The sequence below is a fragment of the Prionailurus bengalensis genome, chromosome B1, assembly GCF_016509475.1.
Source record: "Prionailurus bengalensis isolate Pbe53 chromosome B1, Fcat_Pben_1.1_paternal_pri, whole genome shotgun sequence".
Lineage (NCBI taxonomy): Eukaryota > Metazoa > Chordata > Mammalia > Carnivora > Felidae > Prionailurus > Prionailurus bengalensis.
In genome coordinates this window covers 140,778,578-140,791,037 of record NC_057344.1, presented here as the reverse complement: position 1 = coordinate 140,791,037, position 12,460 = coordinate 140,778,578, and positions in this window count along the sequence as shown.

Here is a 12,460-nt window from a genome sequence, read left to right as displayed (position 1 = left end):
AGCTAAGCACTAATTTAAAGATTTTGTAGGCAACATGAAAAAGAAAACTTTTTTTTTTTTGCTTGTTTCAAACTTTTTTATATAACATTTAAACAGTCACAGTGTTTCTGCTCCAAGATATTTAAGCTTTGGTATAAACTATTTTTTTAGATAAAAAAGTTTGAAATGTAATTTTGCTATTTGGAGTGCCTACCATAAGTACTACAATTAAAAAGATTTTTCATAGTTTGAGTCCTTGTGTTTCTCATGGAAACCGCTTGATTAGTGCATATCCAACTTTATTTTAACAGCACATATGGCACATAGATTATCTATCCCAGTTTTCTTGGGAAGTTCTTTGAAAGGAGCAGTAGGAAAGTTGTCAATCCCCAAATGGCCAATGGGTTTCATATGTAGCAAATTTGGCTAGCAAAAATACAACTTAAGTTCAATAATATTGGACCACAAGTGCCTGAGGATAATTTTTAAAGATAACTAAACCAGAGGTTTGCTTTTGACCCTGATCTTTTTACAGAGTTAATATAGCTTCATCAAATAAAGGGAACTTCAATTGAAAAAATTCATTTTTACAAATGTTTTAAATGTATGAATCAAATAACTATTTAATCCTTACTCTCTGCAAAGCACTGATCTTTGGGATACCCAGAGTCTGTTAAGAAAGATACCCTAGTTATATATTTTACCGATTGAACTAAGATACTTAAACAAATAACCATAAGACGGAGAGTAAAGTGACATGATAGAGGGCAATAGAAATTCCAAAGAATGAGAAATTACTCTTAGCTGGAGAGATCAGGATTAATAAAAGAACGAGCATTTAAACTGCATCTTAAAAGATAGGTAGTACTTTTAAGATTAGTGCAGACAAAGGGATGAAAGCTCCAGGAGGAAAAGGCATAACCAGCTTCCATCTGAGGGTGGGGAGTGATAGAAGGATAGCATCAGTTACTGAGTTGAGTACAAGAGCAAGCATATTTTTAAAAATAAGCACAACTTTTTCACTACCTTCCTTAGGTGTCTCATAGTATTACTTGTATCATAGTATTAATATTGCGTTTGGTTTTGTTTCTATTTTAGAGAGAGAGTACGTGAATGGGGGGGGCGGAGAGGAGAAGAGAGAGAAAGAGAGAACCTTAAGCAAGCTTCACACTCAGCGTTCAGCTCAGAGCCCAACTCAGGGCTCAATACCAGGACCCTGGGATCACGATCTGAGACAAAATCAAGAAGCGGCAGCTCAACCCACTGAGCCACCCAGGCACCCCAGCATTGTGTTTTAATCATGCATTTTATTATGCTTTCTCTGGAGTACTGTCATCATACTTTTAATAGGCTGACGACATATTATCTTAAAAGTTGATGCAAAGGCATTATGTATAGGAAATGTGCCTGGGGAAATGACAGTTCCCCTGTGTCCCACCCCAGCCCCCATCCAAGGGAACAGAATCATAGAATAATGAATGTATAAAGCATCTAAAGGGCACAGAAACTTAATTTCAGTTGAGTGCTGAGTGCATGATGGGATAGAGTGGAAAGCAAAACAAACAAATTTGGATAAGGTCCAATACATAGAATACTTTAGGTCAGTCCTGCCCACCATCTATTTTTATAAATAAAGTTTTTATTGAACACAGCCATTCCTGTTTGTTTACTCACTGCTTGTGGCTACTTTTGTGCTACAATAGTAGAGTTGAGTAGTTGAGACACAAACCTTATGTTCCAAAAGCCTAAAGTATTTACTATCTGGTCTTTAATAAGAAAGGTTGCCAACCTCTACCTCAGGTAAAAACATTTTAGTGTATGTACATCTTTGTGTAGAAAAAGTAAAGATAATAAATTTAAACATCAGAGAGGTTTGAACAGGCTATGCTTTTGGAAGGACACTCAGGTTACTGTGGCAAGACAAGTTAGAGAGGAGAGACACTGAGGAGCCAGGAACCCTTGAAACTACTTGCAAAATAGATAAACTGTAGTATTATTACATTGCTTTTTATCTTGCCTTCAATGAAATACTATAGCCTAGATTCACTCAAAATTGTAAATTTAACAGTAAAATCAGAAGAGTGACATTCTTAAGAGGGGAAAGGTAAGGGAATTTCTACACCTCAGAGGAATATACATAGGTAAGATGTGCCTGGAAAAGAGTTGGAGATGGAGCGACTGTGCATGGACGGGATGGGAAGGCACAGGGGAAACAACATATGGGAAATCTCATTGTTGGAATAGGGTCCCAGAATATCTTTATAGTTAATAGCAAGTCTGCCATTTCTAAAATAGTCTTGAATTCAATTCATGAAGATCATCCCAAGAAAGAGGTAAATGTGGTTATAGTATCAGATACCAATGTGAACCAGGTAAAGAAAAAATAAATATTGCTAAGCTATAAAATGTCTCATGGAAACTAAGGAGAGGATTGTAATGGCACTTTTGGATGGGACTACAGTCTACCCTGGAAAGTCAGGTCCCAATATCAAATCCTCAGGCAAGAAGGTTTTGCTGTGTTGATTTAGTTCGGATCAGGTGTCCACCCTGCACTGCAGGTCAAGTTCTGAGGCATGAACATGTAACCACTCATGAACATGTAACATGGCAGACAGGGTGCCGTCCCTAATGGTGAGAGGACATTTCCCAGAGACGGGAAGAGAACTTCATAGGATGATACTTCCGAAGGTGTCCACCACAAGAAATGTAACGCCTTTTGTAGAGAGTCAACAAAGAAGCAAGATTCACTTTGCAAAAATTCTGCTTTCAGCCGCATTCTTTAGGATAACTCCGTTCCACAGAGTGCAATATCTGTATTGTATATACCAACCTATCCTATCTCCTCTCTCACATCAGACAAAGAAAAGGCTGAAAATGGCTTTTATAGATTAATTTTTAAACAATTATAGTCAACATCTTGATTGATAATCCAGCCAACTACTAAAGAGAAATAAAATGCAGTGCATAGTTCAACCAACAAGCTACTGTTTTTGAAACTCTGACCTTGACAAATTTGCATTTTAAAGACATTCATTAATGATTTCCTTTCTGTGGCACAAATACTGAATATAAACCAAGGGAGCTGAGTATACACAGACATCAATATGTAAAAGATATTGCTGATAAATTCATTGCACCTTGAGGTGATTAGTTTAAAACTCATTGAATTTCTAGTCTTTGAATTAATGCCTTTTTTGTTCATACATGCTATAATACAAGAAGAATCATGTGGCAGTCAAAAAAATAAGCTAACACAGTTGATATCTTCACCATTCATCATATTCTTGACACTTCTAACAAAATGGTTTTCCACCCTGAATTGACAGTCCAAACAGAGGGACTTCACATAGAATTTTAAACTGCATTCATGTTAGATGCTATCACAACACAATACCAAACTCATGAGATCAAACAAATAATTTCTCTTTTCCCTGATGCAGACTTAAGAAGCGTATCATCCCTTTTAACTAGTAATCCTTCTTACAAGAGTATCTTGTAGGAGATAAAGTGCATTGACATTCTTCATACATTACTCTATGCTGGGATTTAAACTGAAAGCTAGTTCCATGGGGAAACAAGGAGAAAAAAAATAGTGTTTTAAACTCTCCTTCTGTGGCTTACCAAGAAAATTAATAGTGCAGACTAAAATATATATATGTGAATGTGAAATAAATTTCTGAAGCATTATGACAAATATTTGCAATCACCGCTTTACTCAAAGCTACAAGCTGTTCCATTTCCAGTATATAGGAGGATAAGCCCTATGATTGGATAGTCAGACTTCCACTAGCAAAACAGATATTTAATATTCTTGATCCTAATGATTCAGGAAAAAGTTCTGGATTTTATTGGGGGAGTATTTTTCCTCTCCCTCTTTGTCCTCTCACCTTAACTTTGCTGACTTATTGATCCCTATTTATACACATATGTCTCTGAAACATTTGCTTGTGAGCATGTAGATGAATTACTTCCCATATATTACCCTTAGGACCTGCCTCAGATAAAGAAGGTATTCTTTCCTTTTTACCTGTGCCTTTAATTTTTGCATCTTCTTGAGATTAAACATTCATTTCTTCCAAACTTTCTTCTCTGGTGCTGCACTTGGAGCTTTTATACAAATTATATATTCCGACCTTCACAATTACTTTTCGTCTTTTCTGGATGAGAAAATTGAGGCATAGAAAATCCAGACTTAGCTAGTATACATTGCGGAGCAGAGACTTAAATTCAAGTCTTTAGATGGATGCCACATGTAGTTTCCTTTCCTTTCCACAATGCCTTGGTCCTTGCTCTACATGGCCTTCTCACTGAAGGGCACAACTTCTCAGGCAGCCCTCTCTACACAGGTCTCTGCTTCTAGAATCTTCTCCTTCCTGATCTATCCATTCTCCATCCCTTATAAATCATCTCTCTATTAAATTATCTTTTTGAATGTTTTCTGTTTCCTGCCAGGAACCTGATTAGCATGGTGTAACCCTAAATAGCATTCTCCAACTCTCTACCAACTTCTATCCCACTTCCCATTTCTACCATGCTCCATCTCAACTGCTCTGTCCCTTGCTCCCACTGAAGTACTCACTCCTGCTATCTTTGTTCTAGACAAACAAGCTCATCAAGCTTTCCTCATTAAAAGAAAATAATCTGATCTTTTTAAACATTCACATTAATATTTAGATCACTAATAAATAAGTAATGTATTACCTTTCTACCCCATTTCCAACTGGCCAACAGTATTTGCATATTTGCCTTAATCTCAAAGAATAAACATCTCATGTCAGCATGCCAGGCATCTGCTGCAGGTGGCTTACAATCAGATGTTCTTGACCATTAAGCTCAAAAGTCTGTAGTTAAGAGGAGGGGTTTACAGCATTGAACTTACTCTCTCCCTATTTTGAATCTGATTGGTAATAAAAGCATCTAATAGATAAAACTTGATAGGTAATACATTAAATTAAACAAGAGTAAAAGAGTGTGTTTAGATGGAAAATTTCCAAAGAGCTTTCAATACAGAATGCTTATATATGGTCTCCAATTCTAAGCATATGGGCAGTTTGCTTCACTAAAAAAAAAATCAATCAATCAATCAATGAGATAATATAGTCAAATAGTTTTCAATGAACATATTCTTTGTCATCCCATGTAATTTTCCTATCTAATATGCAGGCAAGAAATCTTGTATACATTTCAACTAAATAAAATATGAATATAAAAAATATAACCATTTAAGAATTTCCTATGGACTTTTTTTAAGTAGGCACATTAGAGAGGATTGGAGACTGGATTGTCTGTACATTATCAAATAATAACCCAAATAAAAATATGCTTCCAGACATGTACAGATGGCTGTTTTATAATCACTGAAACTTAAGAAATGATGAAATATGGCTGGCCTTTAGGTTTCCTGGATGAAGACTAATACAGGATGATTTAGCATCTGAGGATCCAGAGGATGTATAACAAGTGTTATCACCAAAATAATGTTGGATAAAGTCTTCAGCCGAGCAGAAGTTAGAAAGCAGCCTGGGGCCTTGGGAACCTTCTGTCTGGCCTGTGGCATCGTTATCTGCCACAGTATCTAGTCTGTACAGAAACCTTATTTTAATTTCACTTGGGATCCATATGTTTCTGCCGACCTTTCCTTGCAAAGATGACTTTTTTCCCACATTTTGCTATTTTCTGCTTTCTAAGCATGTGGGTATTTTTTAAAATTCTTTTGGTTTTGTTGAAGTGACATTTCACTAGCTAAGACAAACAAAGCTTCCAACATAAGGGTGGTGATTAAAAGAGTTTGATAGTATCTTAAATGTACACACAATATAAAGAATATCACAGACTGTGCATTCTATACTCTGACACTAGCACCTACGCTTCTAATGGCAGATTTGTTTAATCCAATAGATTAATCATCTTTAGCTTCATTCTTATCAAAACGAACTCAAGTTCATTTTAGTTAATTGTTGGGTTTTCTTTTAATGCACTTAAAAGAATATTAGAAAACCATATGGATATATTACTCATTTTTAATCCCTGCAGAACTGTTTTCCAACTGTCATTTGAAATACAGAATACTCAAGAAGGCATGCCTGGAATGTGACTTGATATAAGAGAAGACTTTAACCTAACCAACTGTACTGATACAGCTAAAGAATAAATGTCACCAGATGGTCTGCATGAAGTCAAGGAACACAATTCTGTCAGTGTAGTTTCAGCACCACCCAGAGATGAAGGTGACTTGGCCAGCTGACATGGACATTCTGGTTGCTTGGCAAATATACCCTTAGAGTGTGTTGGGGGACATCATGTGTCATAATTTGATGATATGAGCCATTTAAAACATCCCATAACCGTTCTGAATGTATTTCTACCAACTCATTTGAATCTCCATGGAAATGTTTTCTGGCTTTTTGGGTTTTTTTTTTACATGGAAGAGAATGTGCAAAGCAGGTGATACTAGTATTTTAGCTCGTTTGGCAATTGTATTTTTCACTGAAAATTAAGAAACAAATTGTCGCACTGCGTTATAAAAATAGGTAGATGTAACAAAATTATTATTTCTATTTTGCTTCCATAGCTATGCTAATGGTTAGGCAACTTTTACGGTTTCCTTTTCTCTTTACCACTCTTCCCCATTTTTTACCTCCAACTATGAACTGTTATCCTATGTATTTTGCAGGGCAATTATGAAAATAAAGTGAAAAGATATATTAAATGTAACAGCTATGTAATTTTGTAATTAAAAATAGTGCCTTCCACATTGCAGATATTCAGTAAATTCTTCACATTTATTTACATGCCACCTTGTTCCACAAAGGAGTTAAGGTGATACAGCAAAAGATTATTTAGGAAATTTATCTCTCATCTTTCTTTCTAGAATTGGCATTCTTTCTTTTAATCTGGTTCTACTCACTCACCTCTCCTTCTTTTTATATACTGTCTGTGCGTATGTATGTGTGTGTACTCAGAGCCAAATATTTATTCCTCTCCTTACTCTGATTTTTCTTCCCATCTTTCACAAAATATTGTCATAATAGTCTTGCTTAAGTTTTTTTGTGTATATACTATTTAAATATACTATTTCACTTAATATTCAAAATAACCCTAAAACGTAGCTATTGTTTATTGACTGCTTACTGTCTGCTTGATCCTATTTTCCCATTTACCAAGGAAAGAACTAAAGTTTAGAAAATTTAAGCAATATGACCAAGGTCACAGAGCTTATAGGTAGAGAAGCTAAAACTTGAATCCAGATTTGACTACATGGCACTCTACTGATTGTCTTTATATTTTTATTTTTTAAAAAGTAACACATTTCTCCTTTACTTACCCAACTCCCAATCCTTGATAGAAGGAGAAAAATTGACAAATACATTTTCAAATATTTGAAAATAAGCAGCATTTTCTGCTATTATCTCTATGTTTTCAATACTATGTAATTACAAGTAACATGCTTATTGTGTGTGATATATCCTGATTTTTTTTGTTAATGATTGCATGCTATAAAAGAGGGGATTTAACTCCCTATACCACTGCCTCACATGCAAACATTTCCTTCCCCCCATCTTTCCATTCCAGAAAAGCTGCATTCCTGATAATATCTGTAGGTCTTTTTTCATGAGCTATGTTTTTACAGAGAAGAATCCTACAATCTCCTGCCTGAGGAATATAAAATTATCCTCCAGTATTCTGGATGTTAAGAATGCCATGCAAAGGGGTTCTGAAGGTCTCATTTTTCAGAATGTAGACTTTCACATTTCCCCCATATTTATTATGGTGTCTCCCCAGCATATCCATGCTTAACGGTATCTGATATCTCCAAGAGGAGAACGTCTATGACTCAACCAGTTAACCTCCAAGCTTCTGCATGGGGAGAAGTAGGAATATGGAGGAATGGGAACTCCTTATAACACTATCAACCTGTTCATGCTGTCAGCTCTGCCCTGCATTCTTACCTTCAGGAGCACCTGGTGGTTTCAATTTGGGAGGCTTTCCAGGGTTCAGCAATTTTAATTAACTTATTGGTAGGCTTAGGTTTCAGCTTTCCTAGATCTGCTAAGTCAGTTACCATTCATCCATCTGCTTGGCAGCTTCCAAAATTATCTGTTGTTCCAAAAATGTACCGGAATGTTAAGTGAGTGATTGAGAGGTGAATTCTTCCACTTCAAATTAGCAAGCCAGATCAACCAATGAGAACACACTTGCCCACAGAGTTCTCAGGATCCTGGCCTTCTCCAAGGCTATTTAGGGAAAGGGAATGTTGGTTGAGAGAGGAAATTACAGATTATCCATTCAAGTCTATTATTAAATAACTTTATGTTACTTATAAATTACTTATAAGATCCATACTTCCTTATTATTTCACATAGACTTTTAGCTTGACTACTTGCAAACAATCCCTCTCCTTGGACCATATATGCTCTTGTCAGTATATCCCCAGTGCCAAACATGCTGCCCGACCTATTATTGGTGCTCAATAAATGTTTGCTGAAAGAATGAACACAAAGAGCTATCCCTCAGGTGGAGGTTTAGTTCATTTCAGCAGGAAATGATTATGATTCGTGATTATAAAGAACAGCAGTGAAATCCTCATGAAAAACTTCCTTGTACTTCCTTGTTCACAAGTAATACAAGAATATGAATTTTATTTTATTTTATTTTATTTTATTTTATTTTATTTATTTTATTATTTTATTTTATTTTATTGGAGTTATACCAGTGAAAGAGTCTTGGCACCAGGCAGAGAGACATTGGAGAAGACAACAAAATAAGATTAATACTATTATAAGAATATGAATCCTTTTAAAGATATTCTACCTAGTGTCTACTTTGGATAGACACTGAAAATTTAAGAGGAAAAATGTATATAATTTATATATGCTTCACATTTGAATCTCATCTTCAAACTCAGATGTTCAAGAATTTAAATATTATTTCCTTAGCTCTAACTACTAAATTCCTACTGGGGTAGAAAGCCCCCGATATAATTAAACATCTCAGTCAATACCGGTGATTCCACACTCCCTTTTTTTTAGCGTGCAGCTACAATCAGAGGGGTTTCTTTAGTACCAAGGCATTTATATGAGTGGAGGGAGTAAAGAAAGGACAGGTAGAATCTGGTCTTCAGTGTCATCTATCTGCATGGCAGGTACCAACCAATTCAGTCTGCAAAGAGGGAGGGGTTAAGGATGGCCGGGCTTAGGAGAAAGGACAGTGGGAATGGAAAATGCCAAGAAAAACTTGATTAATATCTCAAAAGTATTAGCCCACCCTTTTCAATTGGAATCCCATGGAGTTGATCAACTTCAATTTTAATTTTATCACATCTTTCCCAAACCTCTTCCTTGTCTTATTTGTCTTTCCAGGAGTTCCCTGCACCCCCTTCCCACATTCCCCAGTGGTTTATTTCGCCTGGCCCAGGCTGTTTGTTTCTCTCTCACAGTTGTCTTGCTGCCAGTAGGGTGGGATGACCAGGCTGAGCCAAGCTATCCGGATAATGTCACTCCTGGCAGGAAGAGAGATTTGCAACAGTAACACACATTGCGCCCTCCTCACATTCCGGACACTCCCAGGAATCATGTGGGGCCCACTTGTACAAAATTGGCTCTCCACTTCATTCATCTGGCAGCCAAGACCCATAAACTAAATCTGGTTTCCAGCAACAGCAGTGGTAACATCAATATCAAAACTAGTTTGGTCCATGACACAAATGTAAAATTTTTTTTTAATTTGTTTTGACAAATACTCCTGTGAGCAGTGTTTCTGGAGACCACCTCCAACCATATTTTTACTGAGAACTTGTCTTTTTATGAATCATAACAATAATAACAACTGACATACAGTGAACCTTTTTCTGGACTTAGGCTAAATGCTTTACATAAACTTTCTCATTAAATCCCCATCATGATCTCCTCTCCATTTTACAGATAAAGAAATAGGATTATAGAGAGCAGTTACATTATTTTCCTAAAGTCACAGAGCTGGCAAATACTGAGTCCAGAATTAACCAGGAACTATGCCAGAACCTGAACTCTTTAACTACTATCATATTCAACAAGACAAATTGGTGTAAGAATTTAAGTAAACTGTAATTGAAAAGATAGTACCAAGAAATTAGATGTTATTAGGAAAAATCATATTAGCTGTTCTAGGTTAAAATAATATTTATTTACCAATTGAAATATTAGCACATATATATAAATAACACTGAAATGTAACCTGAAGAAAGTGAGAGTGAATGGGTCCATTTTTCTTTAACTTTAGAAACACATTCATAACTATCACAGTGATGAAACCACTAACCAGAGAGCCAAAAACAAGACAAAACAAATAAACCAAAAACATATCCCGTTTCGTTTCTGCCTCTATTCCTTTTTACGATTTTATTCTTCTGGTTTTGGATAAAAAATACGATGGAAATGTACATTTATTTATCCTCATGGTATAAAAAGATAACCTGACAGGGCGGAGCCACTACTAAGCTAAGAGTCAAAAACTACATTCAGTCCAACTCAACCACTAACCAGCTATAAGCACTTAGTAGACATGTCTCCTGATCTCTGTCTTAAAGAAACATGCAAAATAAGAGGGCTAGACTGAATAAACTTGTGGGTTCTTTCCAGCTTGAACATTCTTTTATGTCAATCATGTAGCTCAAATTACGAATATATCTTTTCTGAATTAGCAGGCCCAGAGGGAGCTCTTGAAGAAGAAATATATAACAGGAAATTAAAAATAAGTAAGGATCTATCATTACAGATTGAGCCAAAAGTTGCATATTTCTAAAAGGTCAGTAATCTTATTTGCTCAACTGCTATATAAATGCAGTGAAAATGGCCCAGTAATAGTCTTTTTAGGCCATATAGGGACGTCTATCTTAAACACTATCCCACCTCTCGCTGTCGTACTGCTCCTTTTACTCTGCGTTCTCACCATAAACGTAGTTTCCTCCAAGAATTTTTCCTTGGCTCTCTCAAGAGAAAAATAAATCCACCCTTAGCATGCTGTGAATTTCCTAATAGAGTCTTTTTATAATTTATTGTAATTGCTTACGAATTGACTTTTTCTTCTGACAACATCGTAAGCTCTGAGACTGTCTCTTCCTTACTAGCACCTGCAAGAGTTGCTGGCACATGGGAATTGCTCAGTGAATGTTGACTAAAATTTTCTCCGGTCCAATTTCCTCACTTATAGATGAAAAACTGCAGCCCCTGGACACAAAACTCCTGGCAAAGAGCTCTTTTCACCACACAACACTGTCTCTCAAACTTTGAAGTATGCATTATATATTTTCAGACTAGCTTTAAGTAGAGACAGGGATGATAATAACTATATTATAAAATGCAAATATGCTAAGACATATGTGGAGTTAAAAAAAGTCTTGCCCTAGATAAATGCAAGCAGAAAAAATTTAAAAGCACTAGCTGATTGTGAGATACAGATAGGATCAAAGAAGTTGCAGACAATTCCTCAGCCTTTAAATCGGATTACAACCATGACCAGTTGAAGACATAAGGTGTTTATTCCCAGGACCTGGCAAAAAAAAAAAAAAAAAAAAAAAAAAAGGAAAGATCCAGAGTTCTCAGAAGAAAAGGGGAAGTTTGAAAAATTTAACATCTCATTTATAGACAAACAAGAATGATTTGTAAAGATACACGCACACAATACCATCACCACCACCATCATCGTATGTATGCAAGAGTTTTTAGGGTTATAAAAATATCCACAGGTATACCTGTGCATCATATGAAAACAGTCTGGATAAACTCTAAAATTACAAAAGATTGAATGAGTTGTCACTACATGACACTGTGGATCAAACTCTGGACACGTGATTTTATTCCTAAATCTGACGCTGACTCATTGGATCATTTTTGGGCAGCTAACACTCCTCTGCAGAGTCCTCTGCAGGCAAAATGAAAGCACCCAGTGGTCACGGACCTGAAGCCTTCACCAGCTCATCTGGAAAACTGAATGAAGAAGTCTGGGAAGGGGAGTGGAAAGGATAAGACAGACACCAGAAGAAAAGAGAGTAAAAGAAAGCAAATTGAGGTCCTTAGCATAAGGTCTTCAAACAGCCCACTTCTCACCTTTTATCTAATTGGTATTTTTTGGTGCTGCCGCAGTTATTGGGGTCCATGAAAAAACAGCATGAGAACAAAAAACAATAAAGATGGCAGATTAAAAAGAGGAAAAGGCCTTTTTAATATTACTTGAAGAGATTCTTGTGATTGAATATGGTTTAATATAACAGAAGAATTCATTGAAAATAAGTGATTTATATTCTATAATCAAACTATGTATAGCTCACTAAAAAATTTAAAATAAGCACCTTATACACATTCAATCTAGCATCCACATATATACATATACTGAAAACTGACAATAGTTCAGAATTTGTATATTAATGTAATATTAATATCCCCCTGAGTAGGGGATATGACTAAGGGATATTTCTTGCCCGTTTCTAGTTAGAACCTTTTCTCTT